The sequence below is a fragment of the Dasypus novemcinctus genome, unplaced genomic scaffold (assembly GCF_030445035.2).
Source record: "Dasypus novemcinctus isolate mDasNov1 unplaced genomic scaffold, mDasNov1.1.hap2 scaffold_108, whole genome shotgun sequence".
In the NCBI taxonomy this organism is placed as follows: Eukaryota; Metazoa; Chordata; class Mammalia; order Cingulata; family Dasypodidae; genus Dasypus; species Dasypus novemcinctus.
The window spans coordinates 250030-259746 of record NW_026688147.1 but is presented as its reverse complement, the minus strand read 5'-3'; positions in this window follow the sequence as shown (position 1 = coordinate 259746).

Below are 9717 nucleotides of genomic sequence, written 5' to 3'. Positions count from 1 at the left end.
GCCGAGCAGCCCCTGTCCCCTCCACCCCCGGGGCGCCCCATGGAGTCTTCCTCCCTGGTGAGCACTCCCTCCTTGCCGCCCCCCCCCCCCACCGCCACTTGGCCTTCCCCGTAGCCCTTTCCCACTATAATGTCCTGCTCCCACCCCCACAGAAGCATCCCCCACCCTGCCCGGGCCCCGCCCCCACGCCCTGCTTGGTCCCCAGACCCCTTCCACGCGGTGCCGCTGGGTCTCCTGTCCCCGCTGCGGGTGGCACAGCCCCGCCCCAGCCCCTCCCTAGCAGGTGACCCCTGCCCCCAGCCCCGCCTCACCCCCGCCGCGCGGTGCCGCCCGTCCCGCCTCACCTGGGGCCTGGCGGGAGAAGTAGCTGCGCTCCTTGGTGTCCAGGCACCGCGGCGGGACGTAGCTGAAGGCGGACAGCGCCGAGATGGGCGGCGGCCGGGGCTTGCCCCGCAGCATGGCGGCGGTGATCTCCTCCTCGTTCCGCAGACCGCCCGCGTCCACCCTCTCCGCCGAGGCCATGTCGGTCCCACCAGGCCGGGGCCCCCGCCTGAGTCCGCCTGCCTGGCTGCCCGGCGCCAGCGTTCAGCAGTTGCCGGGAAACCGCAGCCTCGCGTCACAAAGCTGGGCGGGGAGCGCAGGGCGGGGGGCACAGGGCAGGGGGCGCAGAGCTGGGGCGCAGGGCCAGGGGCGCAGGGCTGAGTGCGCAGCCGGGAAGGGAATGGGACCGTGCCCTCCTGTCTCACTGCGGGTCTCTGGAGGGCCCACTTGGGACGCGAGGAGCCGGGTCAGCTGGACTGGGGGCCTCCGCCTGCTTGCTCTTGTGCTTGCCCTTGCTCTTGCCCTTGCGCTCGCCGAGGGATCCAAGCGGGCTGTCCGGCAGAAGTGCAGGCCACGGCTGCGCAGCATCTGAAACCCTCCAGGAGCCGCGGAACAGAAGTGGAAGACTCGGGTGGAATTCATTGCCATCGTATATTAACTCAGTGTGACCGCAGCAGCATCGTGTCATCGTGCAACGAGTCGGTTTTCAGCGCCTCGGTGAACGCCAGGTGCCACCGCTCACGGTACTGGCAAGTGCGGGTGTGCAGCGGCACGAATCGAATCCAGCCAAGTGGTATCTGGGAAAACTGAGCTGTTCCGCAGCGCTCTGTTGTTTCTTGAGTCAAATGCTGGTTCAAGAGGTGCGTTCCTTTTGTCGAAAATTCACTTAACTCTAAAGGCTAGGATGTGTGTGTGTATCAATAAAAAGGAGAAGGGGAACAGGACAGGCTTTGGGAATACTTTAACCAGGGCGGCTCTAGGAAGGCTGGCTTGAAACATAAATGATAATGAGGAGCCAGACTTGTGAAATCTGGGGAATAGTCAGTTATTCCAGGCAGAGGGAAGAGCATCTGTGGTGGCCCTGAGGCTTAGACTATTGATGTGCAGGCGGCAGAAAGGGAGGACAAGGACAGTGCAGCTTTCAGAAGGGGAAGGCAGTAGGGAGTGCAGGTGGACAGGCAGGCAGGGGAGGGGTCACTCTCAGGCCAGGACCAACCAGCACCCCTCTCAGGGGCCTTCTTGCCTGCAGGTCCTGATGCTGTAGCTCGCCCCCTCAGTCCAGGCACCTCTCTACTGAGGTGGCCTTGGGGGTCCAGAAGTCCTGTGGGCAGGATTTCAGACAGCACTGTGCAGCACTCATCCGGCCACGTGATTTCCTGGAGAACCATGCCTCCATGTTCCCATGCTCCTGTGGACTCATCAATCTCAGGGAAAACTTGGAGACATTGTCCCTGGAGAATAGAGACATAGTTCCACCTCTCCTATGCATGAGGTGAAGGAGAAGAGTCTCATCCTTCCCCCATGGGCAGAGGACCTCCTGAAAGCATCAGCAAATGTTTTGTTTTCTCTAGGGAAAAAAAATGCTTTTATAATCTCCAACTACCTCTCCAAACTATCTTAGAGACAGGCCTGGGGGTCACTAAGTGTCACAGATTGAATTGCATAGATGACTTGCTATCATATATGGGATTCTGAAAGTAAAGGGCACCAATTATCTAGAGAATTGAGCTGGAATTTGAGATTAAATAATTTCTTTGGAAAAAATAATTTAACATGCTTTCATGCTGTGATATTGTAGCTTCAATTTCAGAAGGTGGCATTTTGTTCTGCACTCAGCTGGCAGTTCTGTGGGGCACAGTATATCTCTGTTATCGCTGATGGCTAGTCTGGCCTACAGTGGGTACTTGGCTAATAGATGCTAAATACAAACACCACCACCATGGCTGGGGCTCCTGCTGAAAGCTGTGGCTGAGATGAGTGCGGGGTTCTTGAACTTCCCTTGCGAGGTGTATTAGTTAGGCAAAAGTGCGCTGATGCAAAATACCAGAAATTGGTTGGTTTTTATGAAGGATACTTATTTGGGGTAGGAGCTTAAAGATACCAGATCACAAGCATAAGTTTATTCCCTCACCAAAGTCTATTTTCCTATGCTGGAGCAAGATGGCTGCTGATAGTGTGAGGGTTCAGGCTTCCTGGGTTCCTCCCTTCCAAGCTTTTGCTTCTCTCTGGGTTCAAGGTTCATTTCTTCCCAGGGCTTTCTTCTCCTTGGAGTTGGCTTCTCTATTCTCCATGAGCTTACTTCCCAGAGCTCCAGCTTAAGGCTTTAGCATCAAACTCCAACCTCAAAACTCCAACATCAAAACCCTCAGCTCTGTCCTTTGCCATGACATGGCACAATCAAAGCCCTAATCATAACTTAATCACACCTAGGTATAGACCAGATTACAAACATAATCCAGTATCTTTTTTCGGAATTCATAACCTCATCAAACTGCTATACTCCAAAAAGACATGACAAAATTGCAGAATTCCAAAAATTGCAGAATTCCAAAAAGACATGACAAAATTAAAAAAAATCTGAAATCAGTAAAAATGCCAGTACTAAATCATAGCACAATCAATTTAAAGAAATACAGTGTGTCTTGGGGCAAAGTCCTGTCTGCTATAGACCTCTGAAACTTACAAAATAATTTAATTGTTTCCAATACACAAATGGACAGACAAGATAAACATTTTCATTAAAATAAAGAGAAATTGGGTGGAAAACATGAGTCCTGGCTCCTCTGTAGTTCATTAAACCGGCAGGGCATCCTCCATTCTATTTCAGTCTGAGAGTCATTCTTAAGATGATGATATATTCTCCTTGGTTCCTTAGGGAAGCCCACACTTTCCACATGCTTTCCCATTGGCCATTTTCTTGGTTCCACTCTCATCAAGCATCTGGGTGTTGACCAAACTCCAGACCTCATCCTCCAAGAGTGTTGGGGTGATTGCCACACATTACTCCATCTTTGGGTTGGCCTCTTAGTACCCCTAGTACAATGATGTGAAGACAACATCCCCCCTAACCTTTGGCAAAAAAGCTCAACCCTCTCAGAGCAATGAGTTGACCACCTGACCTTCTCTAATCCATGGTGGACAGGTCCACCCCTCTCTGACCTGTGGGGTGCTGACCTTAACCACCATAGTCCTTGGGGTATATGCTCCACTCTCTCAATGCCCTGAGGTGGCAAAACTCTCTCAGAACATCAGATGGGAACATCTACCCTCTTCAACTCCTGGTGCAAACTCACCCTCTCTGTACACATGGGTGGGGTGCTCTCTTGGCCCAAGGTCATGTCTTAATTCCAGATCTTAGCTTCCATGGTTTTCCTCATGAAGTTGTTTCTCCTTCAATCTCTCCTTTACATGTCCCTTTTAGCCCAAGCTGACAGTGGTTTTGTTCATACACTTCTCTCAAAAACCTTGTTGCTTAGGACAGCAAGAGAAAACGATGCATAACATACAAGGCATAGCCAATAAGATTAAGTACTGATTTCTCACCAGAAACCATGGAGGCAAGAAGTGGTCTATTATATTTAAGACTACAAGAGAAAAACTTCCAGCCAAAAATTTTATATCCAGTAAGACTGTCTTTCAAAAATGAGGGCAAGATTAGAACATTCACAGATAAACAGAAACTGAGAGAATTTCTAAACAAGGGACCAGATTTTCAGGAAATACTAAAGGGTATGCTAGATCCTGAAAAGAAAAAACAGGAGAGAGAGGCCTGGAAGAAGCTCTAGAAATGAATATTATATCAATAAAAGTAACTAGAAGTGTCAACAGAGTGGTGAAAATAATATATGACAGGTCAAACTCAAGTAGTCAGGAATAAACTTAACCAATGATGTAAATCGCTTGTATTCAGAAAACTGCAACCCAATGTTAAAGGAAATCCAAAAAGTCCTAAATAACTGGAAGACTTTTGCTCATGGATCAGAAGACTAAATATCATTAAGATGTCAATTCTACTCAAGTTGATGCACAGATTCAATGCAACCCTGATAAAAATTCCACCAGCATTTAACAAAAATTGAAAACACAACTAGAAAATTTATTGGGAAGGGCAAGGGGTCCTGAATAACCAGAAACATCATAAATGGAAAAGCAAACCCTCATCTCTGGACTTGAAATCATACTACCAAGCTATAGTGGTAAAAACAGCATGGTATTGGCATAAAGACAGATATATAGACCAAAGGAACCAAACTCATGGTTCAGAAACAGACCCTCACATATATGGTCAAGTGACTTTTGACTAGCCTGTCAAACCCACACAGCTTGGGCAGAACAGTCCATTCAACAAATGGTGCTGAAAGAACTGCATATCCATAGACAAAAGAAGGAAAGAGGACCCGTATCACACACCTTAACCAAAAATTAACTCAAAATGGATAAAAAACCTAAATATAAAAGCAAGAACCATAAAGCATCTAGAAGAAATTGTAGGAAAATATCTTCAAGCCCTGGTGGTAGGTGGTGATTCTTAAAGGAGATAAGAGGAGGACTGAGATGGACTACTGATGTTTAATGTATATAGAAGTTTTAATTAGCTTTAATGTAAAAGTGTGGAGATGTATAGAGTGGATGGTAACAAATCGTGAGTAACAGCTAGTTTATAAATGGGGATGTGGCTGAAAATGGTGGTCTAGGGATGTAAATGCCAATTGACAGAATGCTAGAGAATAATCCAGGCTGAATAGCACAGTAAACCAAAAGGTGGATGAGAATTGTGGTTGATGGTACAGATGAAAGAGTGTCCTTTGTGAGCTAGAGCAAATGTATATCACGACTGCAGGGTGTTGGGAATGCATGGGAAAAATACAACTGGAATGATGAATAGATTGTGGTTAGCAGTAATAATGTAATATTCTTGCATCCATGCCAAAAAAAGTACTGTGTTGATAATGGGGCAGTATGGAAAATGTGAGCCTAAGGTATACTATGGACATGGTAACAATCAGATGATATTATCTTATTTGTAATAAATGTTCCACCACAGTGTGGTGTGTTGTTAGAGGGGTGTTGCTTGGCAATTCTGCATATGTGCATGATTGTTTTGCAAATTTACAACTTCTGTCATAAAAAATATATTTAAAAAATAGTAATAAGGTATGTTGTTGGAAAACACACCAAATGTAAGATAGGACTATAATTATTAGTAATATTTTGGCAATATTCATTTGTAATTTGTAACAAACATCTCACACAATGCAAGGTGTTGGTGGAGGGTTGATGTGTGGGATTCCTGTATGATGTTATGCATGTTTGCTTTGTAAGTTCACAACTTTTATTATACACTTAATTGTTTTTGTATCTTCATAAATAAATGACATAAAGATAATAATTATAGGGATGGTTGGGGGAAAATACTTTTGTTAGTAGTAATATTTTGACAATGCTCTTTAAACCTTAGTCAAAAAAGTTTAACAACAATGTAAGGTGTTGGTGGTAGGGTGAGTTATGAGAGTCCTATAGTGTGTTATATACGTTTGTTTTGTAAGTTCACAACTATTACTATACACTTATTGTTTATTTATGTTTTTGTGTGGGTAATATATTTCAATAAACTAATTTTAAAAAGTCTTGTTGGTTTAGCATGCAAGAATCAGGGGTCCAATCCATAAAACATTAATACATTCCACAAGTCTTTCTGAGATAACTCCATCTTCAATTCTGATTTACAAGTTCCAAGTTTAGTTAAGTCCTCGAATGGGGCACTTTCATCTGGGAGCTTGATTTCCAAAGGCCTGGAATTTCCAGAATTAGTTTCTGTTTTCTTTGTGCTTGACAGTTCAGTCCTCGGTATATCTCTCTCTCTCTCATCTAGCATTTTTTCTATAAGCTGCAAGCAGAAGCCGAGCCACATTCTCTGGGTTTACTTTGGAAATTTCTTCAACTAAATGCCCTGGTTCACCATTTTCAAATTCTGCCTTCCATAAAACATCAGGAGTTAACCTTCCTAAGTTCTCTGTAACTTTAATTATGGATTTCCAGTCCTCCAGTTTCCAATAATAGTTTCATCATTTACATCTAAGGCATCATAAAAATCTTTTTAGCATCCATATTGTTATCAACAATCTCTTTAAAGCACTGTAGATCTTTTCTCCCAGGCATCTCACAATTCCTCCAAAAATTACCCCTTACCCATTTATAAAACTCTTCCAGCATTTTGGTAATTGCAAAAGCACTTCCCCACTCCTCAGTACCAAATTTTGTATTAGTGAGCCAAAAGGGTGCTGATGCAAAATACCGGAAATTGGTTGGTTTTCATCAATTATATTTATTTGGGGTAGGAGTTTAAAGATACCAGGTCATAAACATAAGTTAATTCCCTCACCAAAGTCTATTTTCACATGTTGGAGCAATATGGCTGCTGATAGTGAGAGGGTTCAGGCTTCCTGGGTTCCTCCCTCCCAGGGTCTTGCTTCTCTCTGGGTTCAAGGTTCCTTTCTTCCCAGGGCTTGCTTCTTCCTGGGACTGGCTTCTCTTTTCTCCATGAGCTTATTTCCCAGGGCTCCAGTTTAAGGCTTTAGCATTAAATTCCAACTTCAAAACCCCAGCATCAAAATCCCTCAACTCTGTCCTTCGCCAAGCCTTTTTTCTGTGAGTCCCTGCCCACCAAGGGGTAGGGACTCGGTGCCCTAAGACATGGCCCAAACAAAGTCCTATGATAATTTAATCATGCCCAGGTACAGACCAGATTACAAACGTACTTAAATATCTATCTTTTTTTTTTCCTGAAAAATAACATAATACTTTAATTACTTTACAGTCTGGTAAACATTTGTCATCAGTTTTAAAGTGTTTTAAAACTTATAAAATTTCAAGCTTACAGAAATATTACAAGACTAGGAAAATCAATGCTTCATGCACTCCCTTTATATAGATTCACCTTTTTTAAATGTCTTTTTTTATTGATTTTGTAAAAATATTACATTAAAAAAAATATATGAGGACCTATTCACCCCACCACCCCATCCCCACCACTCCCCCCCCAGCAACCCTCATTCCCATCATCATGACACATCCATTGCACCTGGTAAGCACATCTCTGGGCACCCCTGCACCTCATGGTCAATGGTCCACATCATGGCCCACACTCTCCCCCATTCCATCCAGTGGGCCCTGTGAGGACCTACAATGTCTGGTGATCGCCCCTGAAGCACCATCCAGGGCAGCTCCAAGTCCCAAAGATGCCTCCACATCTCGTCTCTTCCTGCCATTCCCCATACCCATTAGCCACCATGTCCACTTTTCCCACTCCAATGCCACCTTTTCTCTGTGGACATTGGATTGGTTGTGTCCATTCCACATCTATGTCAAGAGGAGGCTCAGATTCCACATGGATACTGGATGCAATCCTCCCGCTTTCAGTTGTAGGCACTCTAGGCTCCATGGTGTGGTGGTTGTCCTTCTTCAACTCCATCTTAGCTGAGTGAGGTGAGTCCAATAAATCAGATTGTAGGTGCTGGAGAGCCAGACTCTTTATGTTATTTTCCTTTCTTTTCTCTTTCCCTCTCCTAACAACACAGACTTTTTAATTCATACTGTATTCTTCTCCATATTCAGTTTACCATCTCACTGTAGGTACTCCACTTTCTTATTGTTATAAATCTACACAGCTTATATAAGTTTAATATTCATTCTCTTAGGTCTCAGATGGTTCTGCTAACATTTACAATTAATACTGCCATTATACTTTTTCTATTATTACCTCTTTTGTTTTCCCTGGCTCTAAAATTTTCCTTCAAGGGAACTTGGACAACAACAAGGAAATAGAGTAAGAGGAATAAAGTGTAAAAGAAGACTTAACATACACACAAAAACAATATCTAAATAAACTCTGAGAGTAGGCAGAGAATCTAATCAAATGAATAAACCCAACATGATAAAATGATGACCTGACAGCAACAAAAAATTACAAACCATACCAATAATCAAGAAAACATGGCCCAATCCAAAGAGCAAATTAAAAATCAGGAAGAGGGGCAGAATATTAAACAATCAAAGCTCTCAAAACAAATGCCGTGTACCAATTTAATGAAGTGAAGGAAGAGATTAAGGATATTAAGAAAACACTTGGCAAGCATACAGAAGAAATTGAAATATATGCAAAAATATAACAGATATGTTGGTGATGAATGGCACAATCCAAGAAATCCAAAATATGCTCTCAGCAAAGAACAGCAGATTTGAAGTGGCAGAGGAAAGAATTCGTGATATGGAAGACAGTGCATCTGAAATAAATGAAGTATATTTAAGCTCCTCAAAGAAGTAAGGAATATTATGTGCATTAACCCAGTGTGAAATAAATTGACATATGGAAATCAAAAACAGATAAGAAAAAGAAAAATCATAAATCAGGGGAAAATGTATAAACTAGTTGAAATAAATGATACAAATTTATTATTCAGAACACTTAGACCAGATCTGAACATAGTAATCAGAGATTAGAATTTGTCATAGAACTGTGGAATTTACCAAGAACTCAGAATAGATTGAAAAAGTGAAAAATACAAAAGAAAATGCATTTTATTGAAATCTTGAGTGCTCCAGTCACTAAAAAAGTTTCAGAAAGAAAGAATACAGTGAATAACAAAAAAGTCCAAATTAGAAGAAATAATGGGGGAGAAATTTCCAAAATGTAAGCTTGATATTTTTCACTTAAAATGACCAATATGAGCTACTTTGTAACATAAATATAAATCAGTCCACCTATAGATACATTGGAATGTATTTGCAGTATGTGAAGATTTATCTTTTTTTTTTTTTTTTTTTTTTTTTTACATCAAACACAGAGATCGGAATGCTTACAAACTACCAAAAGATTTTTTAAAAATTTTAAAAAGCTGGCTTTGGATTCAGGATTCAGTCAATTGAAAGAAACACTTAATTTCTAAGGTAACATAGAAGGAGACAATCATAAGAATGGGTGAATCTTAAATGCCAGAAGTAATACAGTGTGGGAATTGTCACTTGTCTGGCACAAGAGCTTCCTCTCGATGAACTTTGCATAAATTTCATATCCACTTTTGCTGTTGCTTAATTCGACTTCCCTCTATTCCCCTGCTGCGCTTCATAATACCGTTTCCCACCTGCCCCTTTTCTGCTATCATGCATTTTGGACTTCAAGTGAAGTTGATATCCTGAAGTAGCTGCCCAATTTCAGACAAATATTTGCTCTACACCAGGCTTCTGATTGCCCAGATAACCTTCTCTTTCCTTTGCCTTGCCCATTTGTGCCTGAGCTCATCCTGCTTTAAACCATCCACTGGAACCTGATGAAGGACATGACAATGACTTTCAGTAGAAATACTTTAGTCCTAGAACAACATTAAAACTCCTTCAAGT